Source organism: Dasypus novemcinctus, chromosome X (assembly GCF_030445035.2).
Source record: "Dasypus novemcinctus isolate mDasNov1 chromosome X, mDasNov1.1.hap2, whole genome shotgun sequence".
In the NCBI taxonomy this organism is placed as follows: Eukaryota; Metazoa; Chordata; class Mammalia; order Cingulata; family Dasypodidae; genus Dasypus; species Dasypus novemcinctus.
In genome coordinates, this window is record NC_080704.1 from 184,808,838 (window position 1) to 184,828,904 (window position 20,067).

The 20,067-nt window shown below is 39.7% G+C and overlaps 2 pseudogenes; both read left to right on the forward strand.

The window, feature by feature from the left end:
• Positions 1 to 505: 505 nt before the first annotated feature.
• On the forward strand, positions 506 to 1,491 carry LOC101436339 (RNA polymerase II-associated factor 1 homolog pseudogene; annotated as a pseudogene).
• Positions 1,492 to 13,911: 12,420 nt separating this feature from the next.
• LOC101435911 (cullin-5-like) overlaps positions 13,912 to 20,067 on the forward strand; it is a 30,791-nt pseudogene continuing 24,635 nt past the window's right edge.

The following is a 20,067-nucleotide window of genomic DNA, read 5'->3' on the forward strand; positions in this document are numbered from 1 at the left end:
CCTCAGTCCTTTCCATGTGTCCCCCTCCATAGGTCCTCTCACAACATGGATACTTAATTCCTCAAGGATAGCTGGAGAATATCTTTCTCTTCAAGAAAGGCTATGCCTGCTTTGAAGGTGGTTATCTGATTAGGTCAGGCCAACACAGGATGATCTCCCTTTTGATGAACTTAAAGTTCATTGAGTGGGAAACTTAATTGCATATGCAACTCCCTTTGTCATATGATATAACCTAATCACAAGAGGGGTCTGCACCATATTCACAGGTTCAGCTCACAGTCAGGGAGAAATTTATATAAGGTGTATACACTAGGAGAAGGAATCTTGGGGATACCTTAGAATTCTGCCTACTAAAGAAGTGTTCAAAGAATGATGATGATATGCCAAAAGGACAGAGAAACCAAATTGAAGGGGTTCTCACTAGCTAAATCTGGGACAATTTAAGAATAAACAAAAAGAATATTGATAGTAATAAATTATAACCTATGGAATAAAATAAGAATCCATGAAGCAGGAGGACCCCATCTGGCCACCATTGCCTCATCGCCATGGCACCCACCAGGCCCAGAGGAAAGATGGACATAAGCTCATTTCCCACCGACTTTGACTGAGAGGTCTGGAGTGGTCTGTGGGTCAAGTACTGCAATCACCTTCCTGACATCACTTTTGATCCCAAGGTCATTACTTAGGCCTTGGACCAGAACAGGTTCGTCAGTACAAAGCAACTTCATTGGAGAAACAGTATAAACATGACCTATTGACTGAGCCAGACCTGGGATTCACCATTGACCACATCAACTGGGGTTCTGCATCAACCCCAGTGTTCTTCTAGATCCTGCTGATGAGAAGCTTTGGGAAGAGGATATTCAGGTTCCCCCAGGTCTAAGAGATTCCAGCAGCATGAAAAGGTTGTGCCATGGATGAGGAAGACAGACTATATCTCCACTAAGTTCAACCATTATGGTATTTTTAATGAGAAGTCTGAGGTCAAGATTGGGGTTTCTGTGAAGCAGCAGTTCACCAAGGAAGGAATATACAAAGACAGGGATAGCCAATTTTAACCATTGGGAAGAGTTTTGAGGATACCCAGAAATCCATTTTGCAGCATTACAGCAAGCCCTGAGTGATGCCAGTGCAGGTCATGCCTGTCTTCCCAGACTTCAAGATGTGGATCAACCCATGTGCTCAGGTAGTCTTTGACTCTGACTTGGCCCCCAAGGATATGCATGGAACAGCTGCACTGCAGATGATGTATCAGATATGATCAGGGTCATGACTGATGAGGAAGGGAAGCAGTTTGTTGCTTACTTCTTGCCCATGGAAGAGACACTGAAGAAATGAAAGTGGAACCAAGAAGAGATGGACTACACACCAGATGATGTGTATGACTATAAGGTGGCTTGGGAGTACGACTGGAATGTAAAGAATAAGGCTAGCAAGGACTATGAGGAAAATTACTTAATCTTCTGAGATGGTAATGGAATTTTCTGAAGTATTTGAAGGGGGATGGGCAACTTACTCTCAAATGGTTCAGGAAAAATAAACTCCTTGTACTGTACTTGCAACTTTTCCATAAGTTTGAGATCATTTCAAAACAAAAAAAAATTAATTTTAAAATGCACTGATCATGTATAGGTCCTCCAACAGTTTTCTGCTGTGCTCAGACTGATACCTTGCTTATTTATTTGTTTGCCTATTTATTTCCTATCTCCTTACTACAATGTCAGCTCACTGAATACAGGGATTATTTCTGTCTTGTCCACTGCTATATTCCCAGCACAAGACCTGGCACAGAGAAGGCATTTGATAAATAGTTGTCAAGTAGTGAAAACTGAATGAAAAAGTGAGTGGTGGGAATTATACATGGGAGCCTAGGGTAAAAGATGAGGTGGAGTAGGAGATAGGAGGCAGTATGCAAGTGAATTTGTTTTGTTCCCTTCACCCAGTGGTGTTCAAACTTAATATGCATCAGAAGCAGCTGGGGAGCATAAAGTCAAGAAGCCTGAAATCCAAAATGAGCTGAGGATGTTCCAAATGCCACACAACAAAAAAGGTTTTCCAATTATGGCTGGGAGAAAGGGGATGAGGAAGGAACAGGTCTGCTGACCAGAGAAGACTGGACAAGGGAACATTGACCAGGAAAGGGAAGATCAAACAGTGGTTGGGAAGCAGCAGAAGCTCAAGCATCACACTAGAGAGACCATGGAACAGCTGTCTTATTTAATCTCCTGGTCCAAATTCATTACATTCCAGATTACTCCAGAGTACTAAGACAATGAGTAGATGAGATCACTAAAGCATAGACAGTATACTCTAAGGAATCATGGCAGACAGGAAGGGGGCAAAAAACTGTAGTCACCTAAAATTTGTCCAGATTGACTAAAGGGAGAAAAATGTGAATGGTGCTAAAAGAAAAGATAGATTCTTGAAGGGTATGCAGAGAATATGTAGAAGACATACTTATCAAGTGCACAGAAGACAAAGCGGCAGAAGAAATGTTGAATGACAAGCCAGTATCCAAAAAAGATCTTTGGAAGCTCTGGCAACAAGATAAATCTAGTGACCAGAGTAGGAGGTAAAACATATCCTTGTTTCTTGATGTAGCCTGTGGTATCTCAGTCCCTCCTTCTCTTTCCACACTGGCTCCAGATGATTCAGTGCAACCTTCCACTAGCTATTCTCAATATTATCATAGATTTTCTCATCCCTTGTTCTTCCACAGTACTAACCATACTGAATCAGTTCCAATCCTGCATAGCCCAATCATGTTTGTTTTTGACCCTGCATCTTCTTTGGTCTCTCAAACCAATGGAATCTACCACCTGTGGTCTGTCCACTTCTAGATGCCATGCCATTTGACAATACTTTAAGTCATTCCCATATGATTTCCTAACCCATTCTCTATAGAAGTTCTTATAAAGATTCTCCATTCTCTTTAAGCCACTGGCACTTTTCCTTGCCATCCACTCTTAACAGATAATGGGGCCTCTTTTCTAGGAAACATCAAAGCCAAATTTCTTTCTACTTCCCTCCCCTCCACCCAGAACTCTCAGTGCCCTCACCCTTCATTCTCTTTCCTGTCTCTGTGATCAGAATCCATTCTTTTGTCTAAAGCTAACGATGTTTATCATCTCCAATCCTCCAATCTTGTAACTGCATTATCTCTCTTCTAATAGTTCCTTCTTGGACTATAAATGTCCTCATGTCTTCAAGCAAACATATGCTGCCATTCACAAACTTTATCCCTGAAAAGGTATCTTACCGGTTTGATAAGGCTTACCAATCTCTTATCATCTACCAGTTTCCATGAAGCAGATTTTGTATATGTTTCAATGACATTTTTGTCAGGCATTTCCTAAGTGCCTAATTTTTGCACAGCACTCTGCTAAATACTGGGAATGGTGAAATATATAGAGAGAAATCAAGCACAGACCCTAAGTTAAAAGAACTTACCATATACTTATGGAGAGAATAGGCACAGCCAAACCCAATACAAGGAGAACATATTAAAGGATCCCAAGGGGGAGCAAAAGGTTGCAGGCACTCAGAGGTGGGAGAGAGCTTAATTCCAACTGAGAGGACTCAAAAAAAAAAAGAAATGTTTTTCTAATTTTAATGTTTAAAAATCCTTCCTAAAGATTCTCTATTAAATTTTTGTTCTGTTTTCTGTGTGCTTGTTTATTTTTTTTTTGTGGTTGGGTTTTTTTGTTTGTTTGTTTGTTTTGTTTTTTGAGGTACCAGGGCTGGGTATTGAACCCAGGACCGCATATGTAGAAAGTCAGTGCTCTACCACTGAGCCACATCTGCTCCCTTGAGTTGGTTTTTTCATTTGTTTTCTTGTTTGTTTGTTTGTTTGTTTTGTTTTTAGGAGGCACCAGGGACCAAACCCAGGCCCTCCCTTGTGGAAAGCAGGCGCTTAACCACGTGAGCCACATCTCCCTCTATTAACTTTTCTGTGATTTAAACCTCTCTAAAAATAAAGTTTATAATGATTTTTTAAAGGACATTTTTGGGACATTTGAAAACATTGGAATATAGATTAAAAGCCTTAAATAAATGTTAAATGTCTTGAACTTGACAAATGTACTTAAGGTGGTTATGTAAGTGAATATCCTACTTCTTTGGGAATGTACATGCGATTATTATGTGTTCAGGAAGCATGATGTACACAACTAGTTCTCAAATGTTTTGAAAATAGAATGATACAGCAAAAGTGGCAAAATACTAGAATTGGTGGATATGGGTATTGTGGTATGGAGGTGTAGGTTGAAATTCTGTGTATGGGTTTTGTATTATTTTTGCAACTGTCCTGTAAATTTGAAATAATTTCAAAATAAAAATTTTAGGAGAAAAAACAATTGTGTTATGATGATTTACGCACTAGATTGTAACCACATTCATTCACTCAAGGACATTGCTGTAGTAATTTTCTTCTCTCCTACATCATCAATTTTTTTTTTACTATTTGATGATTGTCATCAACATACAAAAATGCTATTATTTCCCTCATCTTAAAAAAATCAAATACTTTCTCTTGACCTCACTTTCCCTACAGCTATAGTCAAGAGCCTTCAATATTCACTTTCCAACCCTCCCATTTCTCCAATTCTTCCCTTTGTGTTCTCTCTTTCTCTCTCTCACCTACTCTTCTAAGGTTTCCTTTTCCCTCCTCCATCCACAGAAACTTCTCTTGTGAAAGTAAATTATCTCCTCCTTTTCCTCCCTTCCCCTGTTACCTCTCTGATCCTCTCCTATTACTTTATCCCTTGCCCTCTCTGCTCCAACCACACTGGCCTCCTTGCTGTGACAATGTCAGTCTCACTCCTGCCTCAGGACATTTGCACAGACTGGTTCCTCTTACTGAACAATCTTTCCTCCAAATTCCATAAGGTTAGCTTCCTCACTTCCTTCAAGTCTGTGTAAATGTCACTTTCTCAATGACGCTTATCTTCATGTTAAAAAAATTAGACAAGATATTAACTATGGGAGTTTATTTGAGCAGTTTATTATTCCTGAATCAGGCAGCATCCAAACCGCATGTGGAAAGGAGCTCCACCTATATAAAGAAGCTTATATAGGGCAAATGTGGAAGCAAAATGAGATCTGAGCCCCCTGTCAATTAGAAGCAGAGTGGGCATCACCATCCCCAAATCCTCAAGATTAGGGAATGGACAATGGACTAAAGTAGACTTATTATTATTCTACTATAGACATTATTATTATAGCAATGGAAGAACTCTTATCATTGACCTAAAGGCACTAAGTGTGGATTATAGTTTACATTGTAGTTTACACTCTTTCCTACACAATTTTGTAAGTTACAACAAGATATATAAAGGCTTGTATCTGTCATTGCAATACCACTCAGGATAATTCCCAAGTCCTGAAAATGCCCCACCATGCTATTTTGCTTAACATTTGCCATCCTGTTTAACACAGCATCTTGCCCTAATCTCACGGCACCCACACATATACATACACACATTATACTTTCAATCTTCCTTACCATTTTACTTTTTTCATTTTTTATCAGCGTTTATCACTTTCCAACATACTACTATAAAATTCACTTATAGATTATATTAAGTATCTGTCTTCTCCTGTTAGAATATAAGTTCCATGTGGGCAGGACCTTTGCTTTGTTCATTGATGTATCTCAATCACCTACCACACTTTCTGGCACAAAATAGGCATTAAGTAATATTTGCTAAATGACTGAAAGAACTCATGTAAAAATAATCTTCTGTGTGCAGTGTTTCCTAATAGTCAGTTCTCAGATCACCTTTGTGAAAGTCCTCATGAACTTTGGCATCCTGAGTACCATATGAAGAGGAACTGTGCATTTGGAGAGGTGGGGGAAAGGCAGTGCCTTTCCACTGCTGCCAGGTGTATGAGAGAACATCAGAAAGGCCCCTGAGTGCCAGAGTGCCAGGCCCACGGAGGTTTGGCTGGTCCAGATTAAGGACGGGATCTAGACTCCCTGCAGTCAATAGTAGCTCTCTTTGGTGCCAGTGACTTTTCTTTTTACTACAACAGCAAATATTCTCTAAATTGTAAGTGTAAAAGAGGAAAAATGCTCAGTATGTGCAGAACATCCAAGAAGGCAGAAACATCACAATAAGAGAGCAATTCCAGAACTCTAAAATAACCAAATAGCCATTTGACCTGGGTGAATCTACCTGACATCTTATTTGAATTGACAAAAATATGAGGGCTGTCCACCCTACTGTGTGAACCCTTATGACCATCTCCTTATTAATAGAAAAGTGTCCTTTTCAGGAAAAAATGACTCATATATTTGTTCCTGCTTAGTGGTAATTATTAGGACACTTAAACAATTTCCTGGTGCCCCAAAAGCATGGATCCTGGAAACCATTGGTTGAGTGGATGAATGGACCCCTATGATCATGGGATTTAGTATATGAAGTGGAAATAGCATTGCATTTAGGGACAGAAAGTCAGAATTTGAGTCACAATACCACTGTCTATTATTTGTAGTACCACATTTTGGAGACTCAGTTTCCTCACCTATAAAATGCCGTAATGATTCTTATCCTGACTGCCACCAGGGATATTAAAAAGAGGATCAAATTATAAAATATATATGAAAGTTCTTTGCAAATTGTAAGGAATGGAATTTAAGTAAATAGTTAAACATTTTAAAACTCAAGTATGATCTAAGGCAATCTTTTTGGTAAACAGGCAGAGGGATACTGAGGCACAAAGAGGGGCAGAAGTTTGATCAAGGTCACACAGTAAAGCACTAGTATGGCAGATCCTAGAGAACAGGTTCTTGACTCTCAACCCAATTCTCTTTCCATTATACCACAATGGTTTTGTGTTTACCTAAAAGTTGGGAAGGATGTTAAGATTCTTGTGGGATCAAGGAAGCTAGATAACAGGATGGAGTACCAGAGAGGAGACAATTGAAGAAAAAAGAATTATGAACATCTTCAGAGTGTCCCTTTTGGGTATTCAGCAGAGTATCAATAAGCACGTGCATGTGATATAACTATCCAAGACCAGAGAACGAACCTGTCATAGAACTCAAGGAATCAGTACTTGGAGTTCACACAGGGATTAAATAGAGACTGTTCTCATCAGCCAACCTGGAACCCTCATGCTTCACAGAGCAAAGGGTAGAGTATTCAGAAGGATCTTGCTTCAGTGGTAGGGGATAGTTATTCCTAGAACAAATGCTGCTACTCTGGTCCCACCTAAAATTCTTAAAGCAAGACATGAAAAGATCAAATTGTTACAAGTAGCCTAATTGCATACCAGAAAAAAGGTCAACATGATTTCTACTAATGCAAAAATATCCAGCATACACAAGGTAAAATGTATAATGTGTTGTATCCAACCAAACATTAACAGGCTTGCAAAGAAGCTAGACAATATGCCCATAATAAGAAGAAAACTTAATGAATCATATTTGATCCAGAACTGACACAGATGTTAGAATTATCAGACAAAGAGTTCCCTTGACCTGCTTCAGTTCCTATCAGCTTTGGCTGTCTAAACAAGAGGGATATCCACTAAAGAATTCTTCCTATGGTAATTTACTAACCAGTCTTCCAGTGAAAAGAATGAGTCACACACAAAGATGGTCTTGTCAACAAAGCCAATATTCCTGTTAGTAGTTCCTTAGGCTTTGGTGAGAAAGGATGACATTTTAGTAATGGCTCAGGTACTGGAGTCCAGGACTGAAAGCCTTGTTTTCCTGGTGCCTCTGATGAGACCACTTTGGGAAAAAGATGAGGGAACTTGGCACTGAAGAGGGCTGACCCAGAATAGATAATGCTACCCTCCTCTCTATGGGAGAGTAGTTTTATTTTCTACCCACCCAGCAAGTTTCCACCATTTGCCACTGAGCAATCAACAATGGAAAGGCCCAATCCTTCCATGGGCCATTGAAGTTGGCTGGATTTGTGGGCACCTTATTCTGGTTCTGAACACACAAGGTAAGTGCATCATTCGTGATAGTGACCAAAGTTAATCCTGTCCTTAAATCAAGTTTTGGGGGAAAAAATCAAGTTTTGCCTTCATATTTACTCCTTTCTTTGGATTTTTCCAGGAAGATTCTGTTCCCACATTTAGCAAGATACTTTGAGGAAATTTGGAGTGTGGCTGGTACCTCCCATGACTAGCTGGTTACACTGAATTCTGTGGAGGAGTCCTTGTGCCTGGTGATGTCTTAGCTCTTTTTCTCAAGTAACTCAATAGATAAAATTCACATTGAACACACTACAGTTTTTAAGGCAGTTTGACATCTGCTATCATTAAAACTGTACAATCCAATGAAGGCTACGTAGGACAAAAATTGTTATCCCAATTTATAGGTGAGGAAGTTGAAGCTCAGAAGTATGAAACACAAGGTCACACACCTCAAGAAGTGGCTGGTCTAAGACCTGAATTTAGATCCTTCACTCCCCAGGACAATGCTTCTTTCACACACTCACCACCTTCTATTATTATTACTTTCCCTTCAGCCCAAATTGAAACCGTACAGTTATTTTGCATTAACTACCCACCGATCCTGTCTACCCCCACCTCTGGTAGTCTGTACTCTACTTTTTGCCTCTATGAATTTGCATATTCCTTGATATTTTCTTTGTGGTTACCATGGATCTTAAATTTAACATCCTCAAGCTACAATAATCTCATTTGTTAAGGTACCAGTTTAACTACAATAGCATATATAAACTATATTCCTATATTCCTCCAACCCCCACCTTTATGTAGTTCTTGTCACAAATTATGTATTCATTATGAGTTCTCAAACCATTGATTTCTCCCTATATTTTATGCATTTGCTTTTTAGATCCTGTAGGAAGTAAGAAATGGAGCTACAAATAAAAAATACAATAATATTGGTATTTATATTTACCCATATCATTTTCTTTACCAGATTTTTCTTTCTTTTTTTTTTTTTGGCTGAATTCATCAGTGAAACCAGATGGCCTGGAGATTAAAAAAAATTTTTTTTCAGGTTCTTTATTTCTTCATATGCCTTCAATCAATTGTCTATTTTCCTTTACTGTCAATCTGCAGAAATCCCTTTAGCATTTTTTGTAGGATTGGTCTTCTGGTGATGAAGTCCCCTGTTTTTCTTTATCTGGGAATTTCCTAATCCCACTCTCATTTTTGAAAGATAACTTTGCCAGATATAAAATTTTTGGTTGGCAATTTTTTCCCACTTTCAGCACTTTAGATATGTCCTCCCACTGCCTTCTTGCTGCCATTGTTTCTGATGAGAAATCAGCATTTAATCTTATTGAAGTATCTTTGTATGTGACTTGTTGCTTCTCTCTTGCAGCTTTCAGAATTGTCTCTTTATGTTTGGAATTCTACAGTTTAATTATAACATGGCACAGTGTGGGTCTACTTGAAATTATCCTGTTTGGAGTTCATTGAGCATCTTTGATATGTATATTCCTGTCTTTTATTGAATTTGGGAAGTTTTCTGCTACTATTTTTTTGAACACTCTTTCTGCCCCTTTCTTTCCTTATCCTCCTTCTGTAGCTCCCACAATACATATATTGATATGTTTGATGGTGTCCCACAGTTTCTTCAGGTCTGTCCATGTTCCTCCATTCTTTCTTCCTTCTGCTTCTCAGACTGGATTATTTCAATTCTCTTATCTTCAGGGTTACAGATTCTTTCTTCTGCTCTAGTATGTCCTTCAGTCAAATCTTCTCATTGATGGTTTTTAATATTTTAATATTCCCTTTTGCCTGGGCCTTTGCTTCCTGTTTCTTTATATACTCTGTAATCTTTTGTTGAAACCTGGACATTTTTATATTTTAATGTGTTATTACTGGAATTTAGACTATGAGGCATCTGTTCCTTAAGCTTGTATCCAGCTAGTTTTCTGACAGCTTTCTGTGAATGCCAGGAGTCAATAAAAAAATAAATGAATAAAAGAAAGAAAAAACGAAACACCTAGTCTTTGCAGATTGACCTGTGTGAGCGTACTCCTTCAGGGCTTATCCATACACTTAGTTTGGATAAATATCTCTGAGAGAGTGTGGAGGACTCCTTGATCTTTTCTGTGCATGTGTCATGTCTTGGACCTGACTTGTGGCCCTAGCTATTCCCATTTACACAGATATGAATGCCCCTCATCCCTAGAAAGTAGTTTCCAGTCTCGGGCACTATACTATTTGTCCTACAGCCAGCAATCTCTTGCCCCAAGCAGAGCAAATTGACTGCTTTCCAACAGCATTCTGTAAGTGAGATCTATGAGTTGCTTTTTATATGAAAGGCAAGGTCTGGGATAGTAAGTCCTGCAGCCCATCATCAGACAGATTGGGCCAGACATACATGCACCTAGTAAATGCATGAAGTTTACTCTGCTCCCTCCAGAACCAGAACCATGGACCACACTAAGAGTGTGGGCTGGCTCTGCAGAGCTGGTGAGGTGTGGGGAAGAGAACAGTCAGTGTGTCATGGCATCCTACCACTTTTAAGTAGTCTTTTTCTTAATTTGGTGCTTGCTTTGTTACTACAATCCTTTAACTGTTTTCTGGAGCTTTGAGAAAGATGTTTCTGCCAGTTGTTGCAGGTTGTTCAAAACTTCTATGGGGGATGGAGCACTGAAGCTTCTATGGAGGATGGAGCACTGAAGCATCTCATTCTGCCTTCTTGATTGAGGTGGGACATACACTGACCAGTTTGCATACCTTGTGAATATCTGTTCTCATTGATTTCATCTCCTCAATATTACATGGAACTGGTTGCTGCATAGTTCAGTTCTGTGTCATCTCTTGTCTGGACACTGAAGCAACCTCATTCATTCAACCAGCATTTATTGAAGCTTCTCTATGTGCTAGGCACTGTGCTAAGGATTTAATGGTAAGCAAAACTTAACCAGTACCTCCTACCATGGGGTTTACATTCTAGAAGAGGAAACAAAGTTTAAGCCAGCTGTCTTACCCTCACTCTTTCTAAAACAAAGATGAGCCCTATCTCAGAACCAGTGCATCAACCTTCAGGATAAGGTCCAAGCTTTTTAATTTGGCATATAAGGTTTGAAAAGCCTACCCCAATTTTCCTTTCCAAACTCAATATCCATCCCCCATCCAAACACACACATTCTCCTTTCCATTTCCAACATCCCATGAACCAGTCAGACTAGATTGAATCCCTGTTCTCCAAACACTTCAAGCACTATCCAGCTCATGGCATTAGAGTTCTTCTCTGAAATCCAGTCTTTGAGGACTCTCCCCACCATTACAGGCTGATATCCTATGAAATTCATAGGTTGCCCATAATTAGGCCAAATGTTGGAAGAAGGCCTTTGTGCTCCCTAACACCTCTGCCTGGAATAGAGATTGGGAGCACACAAATATTTGCAGAAATAATAGCCAAGCACTTTACAAAATCAATGACAAGCAGAAACTAAAGAAAAAGAAAAAAAAAAACAATGACCAGCATGAAAACACAAATACAAAAGCTCAGAGAACACCAATCAGAATAATTACAAAGCAAAACAAACAAATGAACAAAAAAACAAACATACCTAGACATATATATAACTGCTGAAAAGAAAAGGAAAAGAGAAAATCCTGATGGTATCAAAGACATATCACATAAAGGAAAATAAAATAATAATTACAAAAGACTTATCAGAAAATATGGGGGGGGGCAAGACGGCATCTGAGTGAGGGCACCTCATAATCTCTCCTGCAAAGAAGCGGCTGAGTAGGGTTGGAGTCCTGCTGAACCGGGCTGTTTTGGGTGCTTGTAGGGCAGGAGGTGTCTGGACGTCGATTTAGTGGGATGGTGACAGAGGAGATTCTTGCAAGAGGTAGAATTTTGGGTCTCTTTCACGGAGGTCGGGGTTGTGGATGGGACCCTTCCCCCTGGGGTTGGCGGCCCGGCGGTGGCAATTCCTGAAGGCTTTGCTGTGCTGGGGAATTCCCAAGCCCTGAGCAGGCTGTTTTGGGGGCTTGCAGGGCAGGAGGTGTCTGGAAGACGATTTGGTGAGACAGTGATGGAGGAGATTCTTGCGAAAGGTGGAATTTTGGGTTTCTGACTCAGAGATCGGAAGTTCTGGGTGGAGCCCCTCCCCCTAGGGCTGGCGGCTGGGCCACAGTGATCCCTGGGATCTTTGTTGTGTGGGGTGTTCCCAAACGCTGAGCAGGCTGTTTTGGGGGCTTGCAGGGCAGGAGGTGTCTGGATGTTGATTTGGTGAGACAGTGACAGAAGAGATTCTTGTGAGAGGTGGAATTTTGGGTTTCTGAAACAGAGGTCAGAGGTTGCAGGTGGGACCCCTCCCCCTGGGGCTCGCGCCCAGCTGCGGGAATCTCTGAAGGCTGTGTTGTGCTGCAGTGCTCCCAGGCCCCCTGTTAACCAGATGTGTGGTTCCCAGGTCTGTGTGCCCAAACCCTGGTGGCCCATGCTCCAGAGACTCACACACCTTGAGTCTGCAATATCACAGACTTCCCATCCCTGAATCCACCATGTCCTGAGGTCCATCTGAGGTCCTTGATTACCCTAGCCCTTGGCGTTTGTGGTGGTTTATTTTCCTCTCTCTCCTTGAACTAGAGGAGTGTACCAGCTGTCTCAGGGAGAGTATAGGAAGAGAGAAGAGGTGAATCTGCTGAGAAAGCTCAATTTAACTAAACGTCCTGGGATAGGAAACTTGGTCTGGGAGAAGGAGGAGTCAGAAAATGGATTAGACCTCTTCTAGCACACCTAAGGGGGAGAGACTGTAGGAGGTGCTATCCAAGCTTCCAATAACATATTTGGGGTTTTTGGTGAGGTGTAGGTGCTCTCAAGCTGGAAATAAAGAGTCGTAGTCTTCTGTGTTGAGTTGGTTCAACAAGGACCTACTTGAATCTCCTACAGGACATGTCAGGCAGCTTTCCTGCTGCCTTGGGAGAGAGAGAAGTGAGGAAAGTAGAAAGGGGGAAGGTCACATCCCTAAATGTATTATTTAACTGCAAAGAGTATTCCTAGCTTGAAACGTTGGTCTTTTTTCAAATTTATTTATTTATTTATTTATTTTTAAAAATTTTACCATGGTTGCTAATATTGCATTGTCTCCTGGTCTTTTCTCCCATTGTGTCAGCCAAGGTCCCTTTTCATTTATTTAGTTTTTTTCTCTTTTTCTTTTTCTTGCTTGTTTCCCCTCCTTTTTCTTTGCCCCCCCCCCTTTTCTCGTCTCTTTTTTTCTCTCTCTTTTTCTTCTTTTTTGTTTTATTTTCTTTATATAATAGATGCTGCAGGGAGTACTGCATACTTCCTGTGTTTCCTCATCCTCCATTTCCTCTTTTCTGTGAGTATTGATTTTGGCCACCTATACTATCCCCTTTCCCCCACATCTTTCTATCCTCCATCATCTGCTGTTTCCTTATATTCTACCTCCCTTTCTTTGGCCCCCAAATTGTCTGACATTTTATTTCTAATACCTTTGTTCTGTTTTCTGTCCCTTATCCACTCTTGATATTATTGTCTTTCTTTTCTCTTTCCCTCTTTCATGAAAAACTGGCCTTTTAATCCATACTATATTCCTCCCCATATTCAGTTGACTATCTCATTATCAGAACTCTACTTACTGCTATAACTCTACACAACTTATATGAGTCTAATATCCATTCTCCTAGATCTCACATTGTTGCTCTGTTAACATTTATTACCAATACTACTTTATACATTTTCTTTTCTTTCTCATTTTGCTTTCCCTAGCCCTAATATTTTCCTTTGAAGTGAACTTAGCCAGCAACAAGAAAATAGAGTAAAAAGAACAAAGTGAAAAAGAGAAGACATAACACTTATGCACAAACAAAAACTAATTAATCCCCAAGACTATACAAAGAAGCTAAGGAACTGAATAAACCCATCCAGATAAAATGATGACCAGACAGCAACAAAAAACTACAAAACAAACTAATAATCAGGAAAACATGGCTGAATCCAATGAAAAAACTAAAAACCAGGAAGAGGATCAGAACATCGGACAAGTAATTAAAGATCTGAAAACATATGTTAGAGACCAACTTAATGAAGTAAAGGAAGAGATTAACAATATGAAGAAAACACTTGGAGAGGAAATTGCAGATATATGCAAAAGGATAACAGATATGATGGTGATGAACACCACAGTTCAAGAAATCAAATATACATGCTCAGCAAATAGCAACAGATTAGAAGAGGCAGAGGAGAGAATTAGCAACGTGGAAGACAGTACATCTGAAATCAGACAGATAGCAGAACTGATCCATAAAAAGGTAGAAAAAATCCAGCTAGGACTTAGGGACCTAAATGACAAGGCAAAATGCATAAACATAGGTATTATAGGCATCCCAGAAGGAGAAGAGAAGGGAAAGGGGACAGAAGGGATGTTGGAGGAAATAATGGCTGAAAATTTCCCAAATCTACTGAGAGAGATGGATGTACATGTCCAGGAAGCACAACACACACCAAATATCATAAAACCCAACAGGAGCATGCCAAGACATATAATTGTAAAATTATCCAATGCTCACGACAAAGAGAAAATTCTAAAAGCAGCAAGAGAAAAGAAAACCATCACATACAAGGGAGGCTCCATAAGATTAAGTGCTAATTTCTCATCTGAAACCATGGAGGAAAGAAGTCAGTAGTATGATATAGTCAAGGTATTAAAAGAAAAAAATTTCCAACCAAAAATACTCTACCCAGCTAAGCTAGGATTCAAAAATGATGGAGAGTTCAAAATATTCACAGATAAAAAGAAATTAAGAGTATGCCAACAAGAACCCTGCCCTTCAAGAAATACTAAAGGGAGTTCCGCAGGAAGAAAACAAAAAACAGGAGAGGCAGAGCTGGAGGAGAGTGTAAGAGCAACAAAAAAGACAAAAAGAGAAGGAAAAAACAAACAAACAAAATATGACAAACACAAGTCCAAAGAAAATATGGCTAACATAAATAATTCCTTGAAAGTAATAACACTGAATGTCAATGGATTAAACTCACCTGTCAAAAGATTCAGACTGGAAGATTGGATAAGGAAATATGACCCATCTATATGCTATCTACAAGAAACACATCTTAGACCCAGGGATGCAGGGAGGTTGAAAGTGAATGGCTGGAAAACAATCTTACAAGCAAACAAACCAAAAAAGGCAGGAGTAGCTATATAAATATCAGACAAAATAGACTTTAAATGTGAAACAATTGTGGGAGACAAAGATGGATACATATTAGTGAAAGGGATAATCTTTCCAGAAGAAAGAACAATCATAATTATTTATGCTCCTAACAAAGGCGCATCCAAATATGTGAGGAAAACACTGGAAAAAATAAGTGAGAGAATAGATGCCTCTACAGTTATAGTTGGAGACTTTAATACACCACCATCAACTTTTGACAGAACATCTCAAAAGAAAATCAAAAAAGAAACAAAAACTTTGAACAGTAGATTAGAGGAACTGGATCTAATAAACATAAACAGATCATTACACCTGAATACAACAGGATATACATTTTTCTCAAGTGCACATGGATCATTCTCCAAGATAGACCACATGCTAGGCCACAAAGTAAGGCTCAATGAATTCAGGAAGATTGAAATCATACAAAATAATATCTCTGACCACAGTGGAGTAAAGCTGGGAATCTGCAAGGGCCAGAGACCCAGATTTCATGACAAGATATGGAAGTTAAAGAGCACACTCTTAGAAAAACTGTGGGTCAAAGAGGAAATCTCAAAAGAAATTAATAACTACCTTGAAACTAATGAAAATGATAACACAACATAGGAAGACTAAATATTATTAAGATGTCTATCCTACCAAAATCAATCTACACATTCAATGCAATCCAAATAGAAAGCAACACAGCATTCTTTAAATAACTAGAAAAACTAGCTATGAAATTTATTTGGAAAGGAAAGAGGTACCGAATAGCCAAAGACATATTGAAAAAGAAAAACGAAATTGGAGGAATCACACTACCCGACTTCAAAACATACTACAAAGCTACAGTAGTGAAAACAGCATGGTATTGGCACAAGGAGAGACACAAAGACCAATGGAACCGAATTGAGAGTTCTGATATAGATCCTCATATATATAGTCACATAATGTTCGATAAAGCCCCCAAACCCTCTCAACTGGCCTCTTTACAAATGGTAACTGGAGAAGTGGATATCCATATGTAAAAGAATGAAAGAGGATTACCAACTCACACTTTATACAAAAATCAACTCAAGATGGATCAGAGACCTAAATATAAGAGCCAAGACCATAAAGACTTTGGAAAGCAGTGTAGGGAAGCATCTACAGGATCTCGTAATAGGAAATGACTTCATGAACTTCACACCCAAATCACGAGCAGCAAAAGAACAAAAAGATAAATGGGACTTCCTCCAAATTAAAGCCTTCTGCACCTCAAAAGAGTTTAGCAAGAAAGTGAAAAGAGAACCTACACAATGGGAGAAAATATTTGGTAACCATTTATCTGATAGGAGACTTATAACCTGCATATATAAAGAACTCCTATATCTTGAGAATAAAAAGACAAACAACCCATTTTAAAAATGGGAAAAAGATTTAAACAGACACTTCTCCAAAGAAGAAATACAAATGGATAAAAAACACATGAAAAAATGCTCCAAATCTCTAGCTATCAGGGAAATGCAAATCAAAACTACAATGAGATACCATCTTACTCCCATAAAATTGGCAAGTATGAGAAAAACAGAAAACTACAAATGCTGGAGAGGATGTGGAGGAATGGGAACACTCATCCACTGGTGGCAGGAATGCAGAAGGATCCAGCCATTCTGGAGGACAGTTTGGTGGTTTCTCAAAAATCTAGCCATAGATTTGCCATATGACCCAGCAATTGCACTGCTGGGTATATACCCAGTAGAACTGAAAACAAGGACACAAACTGATATATGCACACCAATGTTCATAGCAGCATTGTTCACTATCGCCAAAAGTTGGAATCAACCCAAATGCCCACCAAAAGATGAATGGATAAATAAAATGTGGTATATACATACAATGGAATACTACTCAGCTTTAAGAACAAATACACTACAAACACATGTGATAACATGGATGAATCTTGAGAACCTTATGTTGAGTGAAGCAACCCAGACATTGAGGGACAAATACTACATGACCTCAATGATATGAAATAAATAAACCAAGCTGCCTTAGAGAGCTAGAGACTGGATGATAAGCTTAAAAGAAAATTGGGGATAGAGGAAGGATGTAAGCTGACACCCACATGGGTGAAATCTATGATAAGCTGGAGGTAAGTATTTGTACAAGGAAGGGATAAAATGGGGGCATAGGGTTACCTTTGGGTGGGGCTTTGTGGGCTTTAAGGGGGCCAGGGATGGGAAGATGGGTAATATTGCCCAAGAAATTGAGGGGAGGGTGGGGTAACATACAAACATAGGAGATTGTCAGGTATCTGGTTGAGAGTATAATGCTGAGAAAACTTTTTCAAAAATATAATAAGGAAGGTTACCTATTTAAGATGCTTAAAGAGGATAATCTGACGCAGGACAGGCTCCTAGGGAGTATGTGAATGCACATTTTGACATAGTGGGTTAAATCATTGGATAGAGACCCATATATTGAGAGTGAAGTTATACCCACATCCTGGGGAAGACTGATGTTCTCAAACAGAGGGAATTGTATCTCTTGAGAGAAATGGTGGCTCCCAGTGCATTAGGGCAGTTGAGCATGTCAAGCCCTCAACACTGTTGCAAGTATCTCTGAACATGGCCTTTCAAGCAATGAAGATTGACTGTCACTGTGGGCCCTAAGGGCAGGGGGAAAGAGGTATTGAATAGATGGAGCCAATGTAACTGTGTGGGCAATAGAAGTGTTCCACAGGAGTACGCAAGGATGGATATAAGACATGTACAATTACACCAAATATATGTAGGGGCTGATAGGCTAAAATGTAAATCATAATGTAAAACATAAGATAACTGAAAATTTAGAAAATTGTATAGTCTAAAATATAAACCACCATGTAAACCCAAATGTTACCTTATTTGAAAGCTATTGTCTCAATATCTGTACATCAATTTCAGTAAATATAATATGAATATATAGAGTATTGCTGTGGAAGGGAAAAGGGTTTTATGTTGGATATGTGGGAGTACTGTACATTGTATATAGGAATTACTGTGATCTAAAACTTTCATGAAGATAAGCTTAATATTTAGGAAAAAAGAAAAGAAAAAGATAGGATGTAGACACTGAGGAAAAGACGGAAGTAGTTGCCTTGCCAATTTCCATGCAGGGCAACACTTATTGGAGTGATGAAAGGCAAAATTTCAAAAACAAAGCTTTTGCATTTTAAAATTTTTGATATTTCAATTTAGTTTTACCTTAATTTTTCTAAATTAATATGTATTCTCTATATAACCTTTAAACTGGTCACTATATTACATTTTACTATTAATGGAAACTAACAATATATTGGGCTTTACTTTTGAAGAAGTCTTGGATCACAGAGAGGTTCAAAAATGGCAGGGGAGAAATACTGGTGTGGGATGTTATTGACAGGGGACACATGGTTGGCAGGGAGTCCTACAGGGCATATATCAAAGGTACATAAAAGTGTTTGGATATTTTCATAGTGGTTACAATTAAAAACAACAACTGAGGGAGTGCTGAGTTCCTAGCCAGGGGAGCTCTATCACAGTCCCTAAAGGAACAGCAACAATCCCCCAAGTGCATCGGCAAAGACCAAAAATGAAGGAAGGTCCAACAATGAGCCCTTGATACTAATGACTATGCTTGTAAGCCTGTGCACCTGAAATAAGAACAAGGCCTAAAGCTACAGGGTCCCTAAGAGTTCCCTCCTGAGAGCCTCCATGTTGCTCAAATGTGGCCAGTCTCGAAGCCAAACTCAGCATGTAAATGTGTTGTCTTCCCCCCAGTATGGGACATGACTCCTGGGGATGAGCCTCCCTGGCACCAAGGGATTACTACCAAGTACCAGTTGATGATGTAACTAGAAAATGACCTTGAATAAAAGGGTCAACCTGGACGAGGAGAATATCTCAGTCTACATATAATACCAGGAGTTAAAAATGCTTTTTTGACCTGAATCAAAAGAAGAAATGGAGAGGATAAATGAGTTTATATGGCTATGAGTCTCCAAATAGAGCCGGGAGGTTATCAGAGGGGTTGCCCTTATGCACACTTGAGCAGAGTCCCAGAGACACATAAAGTAGATACTACCCCAGGTATTGGTTCTTCTGAGCGCTACAGAGACCCACAGGTTCTATGGTCATGGAAGATGGAGTTCAGTGCCATGTCAGTTGGCCCTATTTTGGAGTTTGTGTTTCTGTGTGATGGAGCTGGACTCAGATGTGATCTTGTCCACAAGTCTCTCCTTTTACTTTTACAGGAACTGTAGTTGATGCAGGGGTTTAATGTATACCCAGGGGACCTGAATCTCTGGACTGAACATGTGATAGCCAGGCCCTGAGCCTCAACAGACTTGCAACTCCTACACTCTGGTTTATTGGACTTAGCCCACTCATCTAACGTGGAGGTGAAGAAGGTCAACCACAACACCAGGGAGCCAAGACTGCCTGCAACTGAAAGCAGGAGAATTGCACCCAGCATCCATCTGGAATCTAAGCCACTCTTGATATAGCTGTGGAGTGGACACAACCATTCTAAGTTCCACAGGATGGAGGAATAGAGTATGGTTTAGAGTGGGCTTACTGATATTCTATTCATGAACTATTGTGATTAGTAATTGAAGAAAATGTGGCATTGGTGTGGAGAAAGTGGCCATGGTGGCTGCTGGGTGTAGGAAGTGGGAGGAAGAGATGTGATGTGGGGGCATTTTTGGGACTTGGAGTTGTCCTGGGTGGTGCTGCAGGGACAGTTACCAGACATTGTAGGTCCTCCCATGGCCCACTGTGTTGAATGTGGGAGAGTGTGGGCTATGATGTGGACCATTGACCATGATGTGCAGCGGTGCTCAGAGATGTATTCACCAAATGCAATGAATGTCTCATGATGATGGAGGAAATTGTTGTTATAGGGGGAGGAGTGGGGTGAGGGGGGTAGGTGTATATGGGGACTGCA